At 34.2% G+C, this 14,120-nt stretch overlaps 1 long non-coding RNA gene across 1 annotated transcript; it reads right to left on the bottom strand.

Annotated features, from left to right (window-relative positions):
• Positions 1-1,180: 1,180 nt before the first annotated feature.
• Positions 1,181-4,440, bottom strand: LOC148224289 (uncharacterized). The gene is made up of 3 exons (XR_015802302.1): positions 3,788-4,440; positions 3,620-3,698; positions 1,181-1,335 (listed from the first exon to the last, which is right to left on the bottom strand). It is a non-coding gene; the product is annotated as an uncharacterized LOC148224289 (long non-coding RNA).
• Between the last annotated feature and the right edge of the window lie 9,680 nt (positions 4,441-14,120).

The raw sequence follows: 14,120 nt of genomic DNA on the forward strand, positions 1-14,120 counted from the left end.
TGATAAATTCTGTAGGTATTACTTGAGGTCAGACAAGCAGATTTTTTTTTTACTACTTCCCCAGCATATTAGCTAATATAAAGTTAGAAAGCTGTGAAAAGGGAAGTTAAAAGTATGACCACTTTCAAAAGTGGTCATACTTAATATCATTTAATTGAAAATATTTAACAAGAAAAGACATTACAGAATCTAAGTCCTATAGTATGCAGAAAATGCGTGCTTGAGCAATTCAAGAGGCTGAAAATGCTTAAAGATTTTCTACATTAATTAGAAATCCTAAATTACATTGGCATATATATTATTTATAACAAGACTGCTACTGTATTGTCTTTAGTTAGTAAAACGCAGCTGAGCATTTTGTTATTTGTGTAAACTTGAACAATTAAAAGATTGTTTATTCCCAGAATGGGAGAGAAAAGTATTCTAATTACAGTTTGCATTGTTTTGCCTGTGGGTTCCCCAAGAGCCAGTCCCTGATGGCAAGCTGCTGCCTCACATTCAGTGATGCATGAACTCAGGCTCTTTGTTCTGCAATAGAAAAAATAAGTATCTGTGCAGTGCTATTTCTTGACTGCTGCATGTAAAAGGTTATTGTACTTGATTCCTCTGCATCTGCACAGAGCTGACACAGAATCTGTCCTTTTTTCTTTCCGCTTTTGCATGTAACTTGTGTTGGTTTCTTTCTTCTGTCGTCAATAGACATAGTGAAAATAGGATAAAATCAATCTTTACTTTCTCTGGCAATGAAAGAAAAAGTTTCTGAATTTATCCATTGATATCTGAATAATCGCGTATTATTTAGACTGTTCAGAATATGTGGATGAAGGAGAAAGTAACCTCATAATCACCTGTTCCTTTGGGCAAAATACATAAGCTAAACCAAGTACCACCTAATGTTATCTTATTTACAGGCCACACAAATATATTTTCACTTTTGACAAAGTATTGAAGTCACTTGTGAGTATATAATAAAACCCCTTCATACTGAAGTTCTCTTGTAAACTATTCTCCAAATAATTAAATAATATGGAAAAATGTCAGAAGACAAAATAAAATGTATTTATTCCATCCATATCTTCCCACAGCGTGACATGTCGTGTGAAAACAACATTAAGCATTTTATGCCATCTGTGCTGGTTGGGGATGCATTTACAAGCATGTCAATGTGGAATATTCCTTTTCAAATTAGACACAGTTAGCTTATAGCAATAAGCACCTAAATAGAGTGATCTACAAAAGGAGACAGCCATTGATATATGGTTCACTTTCATCCACTTCTTGAGCTTTGTTTTATCTTTGGGAGCTGGAGCTTGTTCGTCATGCTGTCATTCACACCTTTATACAAATAAAATGATACTTAAATTTGCTATAAATTCTCAATACTAAATATTAATAACATTTAAGTAAAATATTAGTGTACCTGAAAAGAGATGCTTAAGAAGTCTTATAATATTTTTCAGTATTATGCTATAATATATACCTTAATTTATGTATTATTTTATATACTCTATAACATATATTTTATTTATTTTTGTAACATTTTTAAGTACTAATAAAATGCAGGAAAGCATTCCGAAAAATGCCATCATTTCCCAAGGAATGTACATAAAACATCTAGTAGATATAAGAAGTCTTAGCTTCTAGTTGAACATTACTGACTGTCATTGTATACCCGATCTCCATAAGTGTTCTGTAGAATCAAAGACTATATTGTTTCAATGCACATGTTGTGTAAATTGCATCTTTCAAGTCACTTTCTCAAACAAGCTAGTGTATATTTGAGACTTGTTATGTGCAATTATTACCAATGAAATCACAATAATTAGATGTCTGCATTTTTTTCCTGAATTTGTTAACAGTTAAGAAGCAGGTTTTTTAAAAAAAAATTGCAGATCAAAACATCTTGATTCTCTACTTTGTCCAAGCAGAGCTTTCATGCCTCTGGTAAAGGACCTGCTAAAAAGTGATTTGAAGCTCTCTCACTCAGGAGGTCCCTCTTCAGCATAAGGTCTATCCACAGAGGACAGAGGATGAGTCTGCTTAAGAGAATTTATTTTTGTAATCCTACACACAGAGTTCCAGCATGAACTGGTAGGACTATCCCCTTTCATGGTGGAGGTTCTTTTCTCACCTACCCTGTTCACTGTGCAAGAAATCTCCTTTATTAGTTAGTTAGATATAATCAGATATTTTTCACTTAATCTTCATTAACCATCTGGCTCTTAATCTCAACACTTTGCTTGTGTAAAGTATGCTACATAATTTCACAGTAAAGATGCTAGTTTCCATAGAAAAATAGAGAAGTCAGAAAGCTGCTGTATGTGACAGGAAGAATGTATGCATGTTGATTGTTCGGAAATACTCCTTGCTTTCCATGGTATTAATCAATTATTTCCTGTTCCAAAATGCCTATTACCAATCCTTATTATTCAGGCAATACCTTTTTAAACAACATTCAACTTTGAAACATTTAGAAAGCAAAATCTTGGACATTAGGGAGTAGTCAGTCTTCTGAGGAAAAAAGGCTAAGCAGTTAACCAAACAGGACACATTGATTATTCTACTCTAAATGAATTTTTCACGAAAATTTGGTCTTCCCACTTTTTTTGTTTTGTTTTGTTTTGTGGGTTTTTGTTTGTTTTTTGTTGTTTGTTTTTGGTTTGGTTTTTTTTTTTTTTTTTAGTTAAAGCTGTCTAGAAAAAGTTTAGGGTGCTTAGTAGCTCTGTTATTTTGTCTTCGTGATGGACTCTCACCATATATATACTCTGCATGCTGTGTATAATATATGTGCTAATGTCTGAATAAGAACATTTACAAATGAATTATGAACAGTTCCATCTGGTGGAATGAGCTATCAAAGTGACTTTTTTTAATTAGACTTGAGAGAAATTGCAAGAATTATGATAGGCACTGTTTGCAGAGAAAGACCTCTTTTATTGAAGTGCCTGATAGAATTGAAGGAAATTATATTTTCAGATATTCAAACTCCAGGTTCACTTCATAAATTTTTGAAAATATATTTGTTGTTCTACACTGATTGAAAGTTCAGATATTTCCCATTCACCGTATTTCATAAAGATTGGTAATTAGAATGACCATGAAATATTTCTTCTTCCCAAGAACACTCTAGTATATGCAGTTTTGCACACAGTTTGTATAAACAGTCTTTGCATGTGGCCAATCTTCCCCTCAGTAATAACCTCAAAATCTGCCTTTCATATCTTTATATTAGCCTATTTCAAGAAAATGTCATGTTTCTTCTGCATCTCTGTGAGCCTTCTATGAGCAAAATTATCAGCCTACTACATTCCAAGTGGTGACAGTACCATGCTGCTGTTCTCTGTTGTTTGCAGATTGTTCAATAGAATAGAGCATATTCCAGACAGATTTAATCTCAAAATATGCAGTACTAATTGTGAAAAAGGCAGGAGGAAGATAAAATCAGTGGTAACAAGATAAACTCCTGGTAGATCTCAGTCAGCAGTTTTCTTTGAACACAGACACAAATAGACAGTAAGCTTTGTAAACGTGGTAAAAATTGGAAATGTGCATCATATATCAAAGGAAGAGACATATTGGCCAAAGAGTATTTGGATATGAAATAGCATTACACAATTACCTTGTGCTCCTTTATTTAGCAGTTGTAATAATGGCCCCTGGAGATCAAACGTGCTTTGTTCATGTTGGAGAAAATAAATCTAAGTGATGAAAAACTGAAGATAAGTATCGGACTAGACAATTTAAAGCAATGTAGACAAGGTACAGAAAATACGTTTAGCTAAACTACCTTCTAGTTGTAAAAGAGCTTCATCGCTTCAGTCTCTAGGTAAAAACTGTTCACATCAAAAACAGCTAATGGAAAATGGGTTGGTTCAGCTTTTAGCTCTGTAACAGCATGGAGAGAATAGTTTACAGGAATACAAATCATATACAATAGGAAGAGTAACAAACACAGAAATTTACTTATTCAGAAGCATTTATCCCTTTTTTTTTTTGTACTGCTGATTACATACAGGAAGAGAAATAATTTTCATCCTTGTAGAGTAAGTCCTGTATTCCTTAGTAACATCTGTCTTTCTCCCACATTAATGTTTTTTAGATTGAAGGAAGCATTTGCACTTCTGAGTCACCAGTCAGTGGTGACAGTATGCTCATGCCTCAGGATATTGAGTCCGATGGTTTCATGTATATTAGTCATCTCATTTGCAAGATTCTGAACATGTCCTCTTCAGGCTTACCTTAACACACAGATTCTTTGCACATACCGGTTTCACAGGCTTTCAGAAACCATGTAACGAAAGAATAAATGCAATGCTGTGAGAACCTGCACTGACAGTATATGAAAAGTAATTTTAAAAACTTGTTTTCTTTTTAAATTTTGGAGAGCAGTTCCTTTCATTTCTTTGCAAATCAATGTGTCTAGTTTCAGCTTTAATTATACATGCCTATTTACTTTTAAACTCTCATTTCGAACTCTTGAGTATTGAAATTAGCATAGGTTTTGCTATTGACTTCAGTGACACTTGGTTTTCTCTTCACATTTCTTTGTGGCGAATCTTGTTCATAATGCAAACAGATAACATTTGCTATTGTTAGGATTTGGCCTCCTGCAATTATTGTGTTGGTTTATTTATTGATTTATTTATTTTCTTTGTTATTGAAACAACAAGAATGTCTGGATGCTGTAGGGCAGAAACATCTCATTTTTTCATGTGAAGGAAATGTGAGTAGGGAATGTGTTTACTATCTTCTGCTATAAGGAGTTTTCTAACACGTTAGCATGACATGCAGTTTAAGAGTACATATATGTGGAAATGATAGCTTATTTATAGCTGCTGATAAATATATTTTGAGGCTTCTTAAAAAGCTTCTTTCTGCAGTTTTTTCGATGGCAAAAGAAGTTACAAACACAAGAACTAGGCCACAAAATTCTACTACTAAGGAAAAAAAAAAGGTCGAGAAACTGAGTTGTTTTGATTCAGTTCTGAGAGCTGATAAACCAGTTCTGCATGTGGAATTACAGGTTCAGAAACTTAGTTTTAGCTGATATACCTTCAGGGCTGTCTGGCCACTCAAGAAATTTCACCAAAACCTTGCACTGAAAAGAATGCTGTAATTTCAAATAAAAACTTCATTCCATTCAAAGAACATGGTATGTGACAACACATTCTCTTAATTTTCTTTCTATGCAGTTTACAAATGAATCACTAAGAATAGAAGTGCAGGAAATCACATGTTCTTCATTATTGATTTAGGTATCAAATGTTTTGAGCATGTATTCTTAAATCAGCATCAAATAGATGATGTTATCTTGATTGAAATTAAAATATAATCCAATGTATTCTGATAATTCTTCAATATTATGGGAGTTTAGTTCTCTAACATTGCTTGGCTATATTAGAACATTAATTAAAGAAGTGAGATTTTACTAAAAATTTCATTGTGAAAAGTTTGTTTTGACAATGTTTTATTATATTCTTACTGAACTTTGGCCTCTGTAAAATAAAGCCTCCTCTCCATCCTTTGGATTTAACCACAAATTAAGCAAAAGACATAACCAATGACCAAATTTGCATTCTAGTTTTGCTGTAATTGCTACAACTACAGAAGACACGCTGATACTTGTTAAGGATGCTGATACCAAGCTCTAAATGCAAATATTAAAACCCAGATCATCATGACTATGATTCGTTCACCAGTTTAGGAATCATGAAATTGTAACATATTTGCACGCATAAGTTCAAGTAACCAATCCAAATTTATAAAAGAGTCTTTCTTGTGATGGCAAGTATATACATACATAGGTGTGTTTTAGGATGCCTGTGTGTATTTGTATCTACCTGTATATACACATCTCCTATCATGCAGCACTTTAGAGCATCAGGGACCAGACTGAGAGCAAGTGAAACATCTGACAAGTAGCAAAGGGGGCTGGAATATGTGACTTGCATGTAAATGCAAGATAATTCTGTAAGTTTTTGTTTTCTCACAAGTTTTAACATAAGTAGGGAGAAATATGGGTAAAGAGTATAGAAATACTTAATGTTGCTGATTAATCACACACCTTTCCTGGAGTATTTTGATTGATATTCACATATATTGTAAATAACATATTTATGAAGTTTTAAGTACTTGAAGCTAGAGAAACGCAAGGTAGTGTATTATGCCACAGTTTTGTTCTGTTGTGTTTTAATCAGTCCTATTAAAAAAATCTTCTAACTTCTCATCTTTTCACTGAATCACAGAAAACATTAAGGAAGAATGTTTGGGGGTTTTTTACCTATTAAAAATAAGAGAATTAATCCTAACCACATTTTTAATGCAACTGTTACTATGGGCTTACAATTAATATATCCAAAATAATTCAAATTATTCTAATTCCATGTAAAGATGGTTTTGACAAATGAAAATTAGAATAAACAGAAGAGGTAAACTCTACCAATTCATATAAGACTGTTATAACAGGCCATGTAATGATGCATGTTGACATGGTTTACGTGGATCTGCAGCTGATTTGTTTTGACAATGTATGACACTGAAGTGTAATACATGGAATTTATCAGTATACTAGGTGTATTAGTGAGAGCCTCAGAAGCAAATATCAAAATGCACTAATTTCTGGGAAGATACCAATGGCCCTAAGTGAAGGGGTCTCTCAGAGGGAATTATTTTCTGGCTTTGTGTTCATCTATGGTGTGATTGATCATACAAGTAAGGTTACAAAACCTTTGCAAGTAACAATGTTTGGTATGAAAAAATTAAATCAAAAGTTCCCTAATCACCATTTAGTAGAGAAATCAATTTGTTTTAATATAGCTAGGTGAAGCATAGTAAGCCTGGAAACAAAGGTCATTGAAGGTCACTGCCTCAACAGGAATTCTCAGTGCTGTGTGTGATCAAATGGGATAATACAATGTTTATAAGAGAAGCACTATCAAGTAGAAAGTGAACGTGTCTGTGCATAGCTCATTAAAATTATTGTGATAGTGCTGTGTTTAAAGCTGATATTCCCACTTCAAAGAGAACATGAAATATTTGAGAGATTTCAAAGAATTAGGAAAAAAGATGTCCTGAAACATGAAATTTACAGTTTTTAGTTTAGTCCTTTATACACTACAGAAGCTATTGAGGAAGAACTTAGTAATTTGACATAGATAGCTATTCGTGACAAAAAAATTATGTAAACTCTTGTTAGCTCTTAATTTTGCCAACAGAGGATAATGCAGTTTTCAAAGACTAAAAGTTGCTAGCATCCCAAAGTTCCAATTGCAAGTGTAGTTAATATGCCCTGGAACAATTTATGTATCATATTCAGGATTCTACAATGGCCTTTAAGATAGGGCCGGATAGATTTATTAAAGAGATATTTTAATCCAGTTCTTAGGGGAGAAAATTGTCATGTATTTATAGCCTTAGATTCTATGGCTATGTCTCTATTAGCAAATAAAATATCCCTAGCCTGTTCTCTAGTGGCTCAGTATTTGTGCTTGGAAGCCTGCTAATAATTAAACAGTACGGGAAGTACTGGAGCAGTGCTTGGCCATGCTCTAGCTCTGTTTGTTTCATTAATGCAGTCGCAATCTGCATTTTTTTTTGCTGTGGGAGGGATGCACCAAATGTCCTGAAATAACTCAGACCCATATTTCTCAGTTTTCTTGAATTGCATTGCAAAATTTGTAGTTACTATGTTTCGTGAGATGAAAGGAGCCTATTTTTGCTAATGCTCCGGTCCCCAAAACCTCAGCAAGCAACAGACCTCCTAAAGTATCAATGCTTAGTAAGTTCTATAGTAACTAAGCAATAAGAGATAAGTCAACTTTCTGCTTTGCCTCAGATTTGAACGGAGGTTTTGAGGCTTCAGAAGAGTTAATTATATTTTAACTCAGTACTTCAAACGAATCGTCTATAATAAACAGCCAGCCGTTGCACAATAACTTTGGAATCAGGAGAACGCACAGGCAAGACTGGTAGATCTGAGGCTGTGGAGTGGCTGAATGTCAGGAGATACATAGATGTCAAAGCCAAAGAGATAAGCAGACCATCAACACCAATGTTGATGCCCGATAATGTGTGTTTGAATAAAATGTGCCTCTTATTGAAAAAAGGAGAGCTCAAAGGTTGACTGAATTTTAGTTTCCACAAAAGCAGCCACACCTTATTTGAAGCCCTGTTTGGTTTGCATTTCTTCTAGTAGCCAGATGTTCTTATTGTTGAAATTCATGTCTAAGCTCAATTGAGTTTTTAATTTTCATTTGAATTTGACTTTGGTGCTCAGCATTTTGTTTCAGTGATATCCCTCTTCATACAATCAAAGAAGTTTTTAGTAGATAGTATTTTCTTTTCATGAAGTTGCTTTTGTACAAGTTACTTTTCAGTCTTTCTTCTTAATAGCTGAAACGCTTTGGAAGTGTTGCACTTTGGAACACTCACAGCTGTGTGGTATTTTCTCAGACATTGTGATTTTTGGCTATACCTCTGCCAGTTTTCACCCTTTTTTTATTAGCAATACCCAAGATCAATACATATATATTCAAGAACTAGCCTCACCAAGACTATAAAAATTCCTTCTGCTTCTGTCACTGCACTTTTTTAGCGCCCCATAAATAAGTACTTGCTTCTTTGCAGTGGAGATCTACATTGCCCATAAAGCCAAAGGTGCAAGGCTTTAAAAAGGCCTTAAATATTTTTAGGGAATATTTCATTTAAGAAATGAAAAATCCATATGGAAGAATTAGTGAAAGAAGAAGATAGAGCAGGAAATAGAAAAAAGCTATGTCTGTAACTGAGAATAGTATGAGATAAAACAGAAAAAGGCTAGAATGAACAGAATCAGAACAAAGGTGGGTTGCTTAATACTAACAAATAATCTGATGTCATCAGTGGCTCGAGATCCTTCTTCATGCTCACTGACTCCTTCCTGCAGAATGTTTCAAGCATAGGGAAAGAAGAAAGTGCCATAGCCAGGCCCTATGCCCCATGAAGCCAAGTGGTCTCCTCTGTAGAGTTTTACAGATCCCTGGACTCCTTGGTCCCCACAGTGCAAACATTCTACAAAGGGACAGTCCTTACTCAAAACACCTCACGGTCTAGAGGGCAATTCTGCCATTAACAGAGGAAGAAAAACACATGCACAGGGGAAGCACAAGAGAACATCAAACCAGTATGAAACCAGTCTGTTTTCATCAGTGTGAAAACAGCAGTTAGAAAAACAGCCACCTAGCCGTTGTGTACATGAGGTTTTCATGGGTTTTTGTCATCATGACAAAGGATTTTAAATAGGCATTGGAAGGCGGACAGTGAATGTGGCTCTGTGGAAATTTAGAGTGCTCTTCCTTTGGGTAAAAGGAAAGTGTAGCACATATTGTACATGCTTTGAATTTATTTTTGGAGACTAAAACGATTGCTTTAAGTCTGGACCTATGTATTCTTTCTTAAGTTCACTGTCATCATTAAAACAAGACATGAATAGTGTTTTTGCATTTGATTCTTTGTACTAAAATCTATAGTTTATTAAGGAATCAGTTATAAATAATGTATACTTCTTGGAAATAGTTTCAATTTATATTCAGCAGAATATACAAAATCTTAGAGGACTGACATTGGAAGGCTTAGATTCTTTGTACATGGTTAGTGTTCCACAGTAGCCAAATCTAATTTACATCCTGTTTCCTCTTTCTCTCCTACCAGCAGTTGTACATTTCTTCCCATTCTCTTTGGCCAGGTCCAATACTAGTTTCATCCTGCTGGTTTTCTTACTAGTGAGTATGATCTTACAAAAAGATTAAGATTTGCTATGAAACTAGCATGGTGAAATGGCCTGATCCAGTATGAGATGATCAAGTCAGAGTGGATAGAAGGAAGATGGTGGGAATAAAGAGTTGGGAAGAACAGATAAAGCCAGAAATAACAGGATGCTGAGACATTATTAAAATGGCAAATTCTCTGTCATGAGCTACAAACCACAGTCTGAGTGACCAACAAGAAGGGAAAGAAACTGGAGAATTTCATTGGCTAAGGGATAAAATTCCTTTGCTGAATCAGAAGCAAACAATACCCCCTATGATACTGAGGGCACCCTGTGCTTCCAAATGTATTTATTTTCCTATGAGGCTGAAGAGCAGCTGCCACCTCTAGGAGTTCATAGCAGAAATTGTCCAGTTTAAAAGCTTAGCCAAATTTTCATTCTGGAGAGGCTAGTAAAAATAATTGATATTCACAGTCTTTATTGTATTTTTCAGTAATAGATATCAGAGCTGTTTTATCACGCTTTACTGTGATGCTGTGGTGGTTGTAGTATAATCCTCTGACAATATTTTGGTATTTCACTGTGTGATCTGTAACCGTTTTGAAAGGGTAATATTGACCTACTTAAATATGAGAAATTGACTCTCTGATATAAATATACCTGCCTATTGACTGTGTCAAGAATCCATCTCTTATTGTGTACTCCAACCACTAAAGTAGTTTGTTGCTATTATACCTGCCACCCTTAATTTCTCCTAAAGTACAACAGGTAAAACAGGTGCACTATTGGGTAATTTTGTTTCATAATATTCTAAAGTAGTACATCTTTTGCTTATGGATGATTTCTACAGTTCACTGCAGAAATATCTCTTCTATGATGCCAAGAATCTGAAAATACTGTAATTATTTAGAATGGAATTGTTTAGTAAGTTAAATAGGATGATAATGTTTATGATAGATCAGCAACTTTTCTCTTTTCATTCATCATTTAAAACTGAATTTAGCTAAACGTTTTTATGTAAAAGCTGAATTACGCTTGATTTTGGTTTTCCTCACTTACGGGATCTGCATTTCAGTATCTCATAAATGGAAGCCCCATAATTTAGAAAGGTGGATTTTAATTTTTTTTAATGAAAATCTATAGATTTAATTACATCATGGTTACCTCAGTTTAGTCAAAATACATATTAGCAATTCTATTGATTTCCTATTTTTCTGCTATGTTGTATTGCTAAACCCAACCAAATGTACTGTCAGGCTAATTTTAATGGGGCATGTAGCACAGTAAATAACTACTTCACTTTGCTTAATATATTAGAAATCTGTAAGCAGACATTTGTTTTATGTGAAAAGCGGGCAGCCTATTAGAGGTCAGGAACAAATAACAAAGAGGAATACTCAGTGACAAATACAGACTAAAGAACAAAAACTAATTAATTCAGAAATTTTATGAGCTGATTCATTACACTGTAGTTGCATGTACTGTACCAGAATTCCTTTTCAGCTGGGTTCAATTGTAAATCAGATTTTTATAATATTGTTTTCTTCTACTTTTATTTTTCACACAGATTGTATGTTAATATGTTTTACAAGAAAATTATATTTTTCCTGTATGTTGTTTCTGTAGCATAAAACCACCAAAAGAACTGAGTTTAGAGTCTAATTCACAAATTACTGTGTATATCATCAGCATCTGGCACTATAGAAGAGATGTTTCTGAGCTAAACTGTAGAAACCACCCAAAATATATATTTCTTCCATGCGAGTAGTAACATTTACAGAAAGTAGCACACATTGTCATTCTAAGATGTTGAGCACAGCTAGGTTGGCAGGTCAGTGATTGTATCTTGCAATGTCAAGTACTTATTACTAGAGGCAAAACTTGCCAGCAGTAGAACATCTGAAAATCTGAAGCAATACTATTTTTTGTCCTGCTAAGTTGTTACCTGTACATCAGGAAATTCTGTGAATCTCCTGAAGACAGATAACATGAAATCTGATTTTCTAGGGCTGTCCAGCTCCCAGAGGCCCCAGTGACATCAGTGTGTATCTGACTTCTTAAAATTGCTGGGGTAAAGACAAAAGAAGGAAGAAGCATAGCACAGCCAGTGGTTCAACACACTAAATATCTGAAAAAATGGTCATTGTATTTTTTTCTGAGAAATCAATATTCCAAGTGGCTTAGTGACAGAAGAATATAGTAGTTACCTTCCAAAAAATGCACCTCTCTTCAGAATTATCAGATGGATGTGCAGTGTTAAGATAAGATAGAGTGCCACCTAAAAATCTTGATCAAGATATTTGGCAATGTCACTCTGGCATCTTCCAGTGCTAGCAGACAGAGAAAATAATCTAGAAGAGTCTTTCCTCTGTTCTTTCCAACTTAGGTACCATGAGCTCTTTTCATTAAGTATTAGAATCATCCTTTTGAGCAAAAGTTTATTTGACTAATGTATCAAGCACAATATTTAGTCTCAGAAAGCAGCAGCAACTTTTAACTTTTTTTTTTTACATTATAATTTCTAAAATTCAAGCCCTGAAAAATTTACCTCTAAATTTAAGACTCTTCATCACTCTTCTCAGATGGCAGATTTCCTCTCTTTATGTAATCAAACAGATATGGGTTAACCTGGATGTTTGATGAAGCTCCTTTCATTCTCTATTCATTGATTACTGTTTCCAGTAAGTTACCTTGTCCATGGAATGTTCCATTTATGCTGATCCAAAGTAGATTTATTCTCAACATGTTGCAAAACGCTGCAAAGATGCCTTTTGGAATAAAACTGGGATTAATTTATAGCGCAAACTCATGGTGACAGTAAAGTCTTAATAACACTTTAATTCTCAAAAGTAACTGGAGTAATTGTGGGAGTTTTAGGTCCAAAAAGCCTGCTGGTTTCATTGTATAATTTAATTTCTGAAGGATACTAGGGAACTGCCAATTTAAACGTATATCAGATCCAACTTGGTATTTTGGGTAGATGTGTCCTTCATTTAGAAGTTTTTCATCTGCAACTAAACGTTTTAAAAATAAAAGAACATTATTAAAAGTATATTCTTTTTAAAAATGCATCCAAGAAAACCCATAAATTATTTGCAACCTTCGTAAGGTCTCTAGCATTTAAGGACTATAATTACTATCTGAAAATGCAAGAAATGTTGCTCTCATTTTCTGTCAGCTGATGATTACCTTTCCGGTATTTGCTGAAGAGAAAGAGATAGCATAATGTATGTTTTGTGACTTACTGCTCTTCAGATTCTATCAGTTTCCTATGAAAATGCATTTCAAAATAATTTACATTTAATTTATGAACAAGTTTTCATTCCATTAAATTCACACTGTATTTAGATTGTCGTATACTTGCATTTACATTGTAACATGATGTAAATTGGAGTGTAAAACACCCTATCAAAGAAACATTTCTTTACCTTGTGATGTGCTCACTTTCAACAAAACCTCTTATATTTTCATGAGTTTCTGAAGTTTCCAAGTTCCAGTGCAGATTGCTTATTAAAAGTTTACATTGCCTTTCAATACTAAGCAAATCTGAATCATCCAGACTAATAGAGTATTAGAGAGCTATGAAAAAAACAGCTATGAGAAGAATTCCATGAAGAATTAAAATCACTAAAATGAGAAATTTTTGTGTGGTATGTTAACAATCCCAGGAAATGTTAAATACAAAAAAGTGCATTCAGTTAAAATTAAGCTTTGGATGTGTATTAATTTGGATTTTTTTTCCCCCACCTTTTCTATTCTGAGCAATTGTTTTCCTCGCCAAACCTGTCTATAAGATGAATTGAAGTTGTCGCAGTACACAGAGACATTCAGGCCCAAAACGCAAAAATGTTTATCCCATGTTTTTCTTCTTTGACAGTGTACATGCTTTGTAGAACAGGAAAGCTATTTGTTACAATGAAACTTATTCTAAGGATATCTTTCCTATTGTTGCCAAACTAACATTTGTTCATCATCAGAAGCCATCTAGAATGTAACACACTTTGGCTGAACTTCATCCATTTCTTCCACTAACAGTTTCAGATTTTCTGAAAGAAAGAAAACATAATACATTTTTGCAAATTAATTAAGTAGCTACCCCATATTTACTATGAAGTCATGAGCTTCAGGGGAAGGGGGAATTTCAGGACAAGATTGCTGGACTAGGATTGCTGTACAGTTTTTCATCATGGACATTAGAAGAAATTGGTACTTGGAGGATCATATGCTGTCTGATTGCCTGTGTTCATTAGTGAGAGGTCAGAGACTTGCCTCCTTGGTCAGAGAGCACAGCACTTGCAGCTGTCTGAAGAAAAGTGCTGTGTGTTAGAACATGTTAAAATAGTGGGTATACTGTTTGTCACACCAGGTGCAAGAA

The sequence above is a fragment of the Sturnus vulgaris genome, chromosome 3 (genome assembly GCF_052056855.1).
Source record: "Sturnus vulgaris isolate bStuVul1 chromosome 3, bStuVul1.hap1, whole genome shotgun sequence".
NCBI classification, from domain to species: domain Eukaryota; kingdom Metazoa; phylum Chordata; class Aves; order Passeriformes; family Sturnidae; genus Sturnus; species Sturnus vulgaris.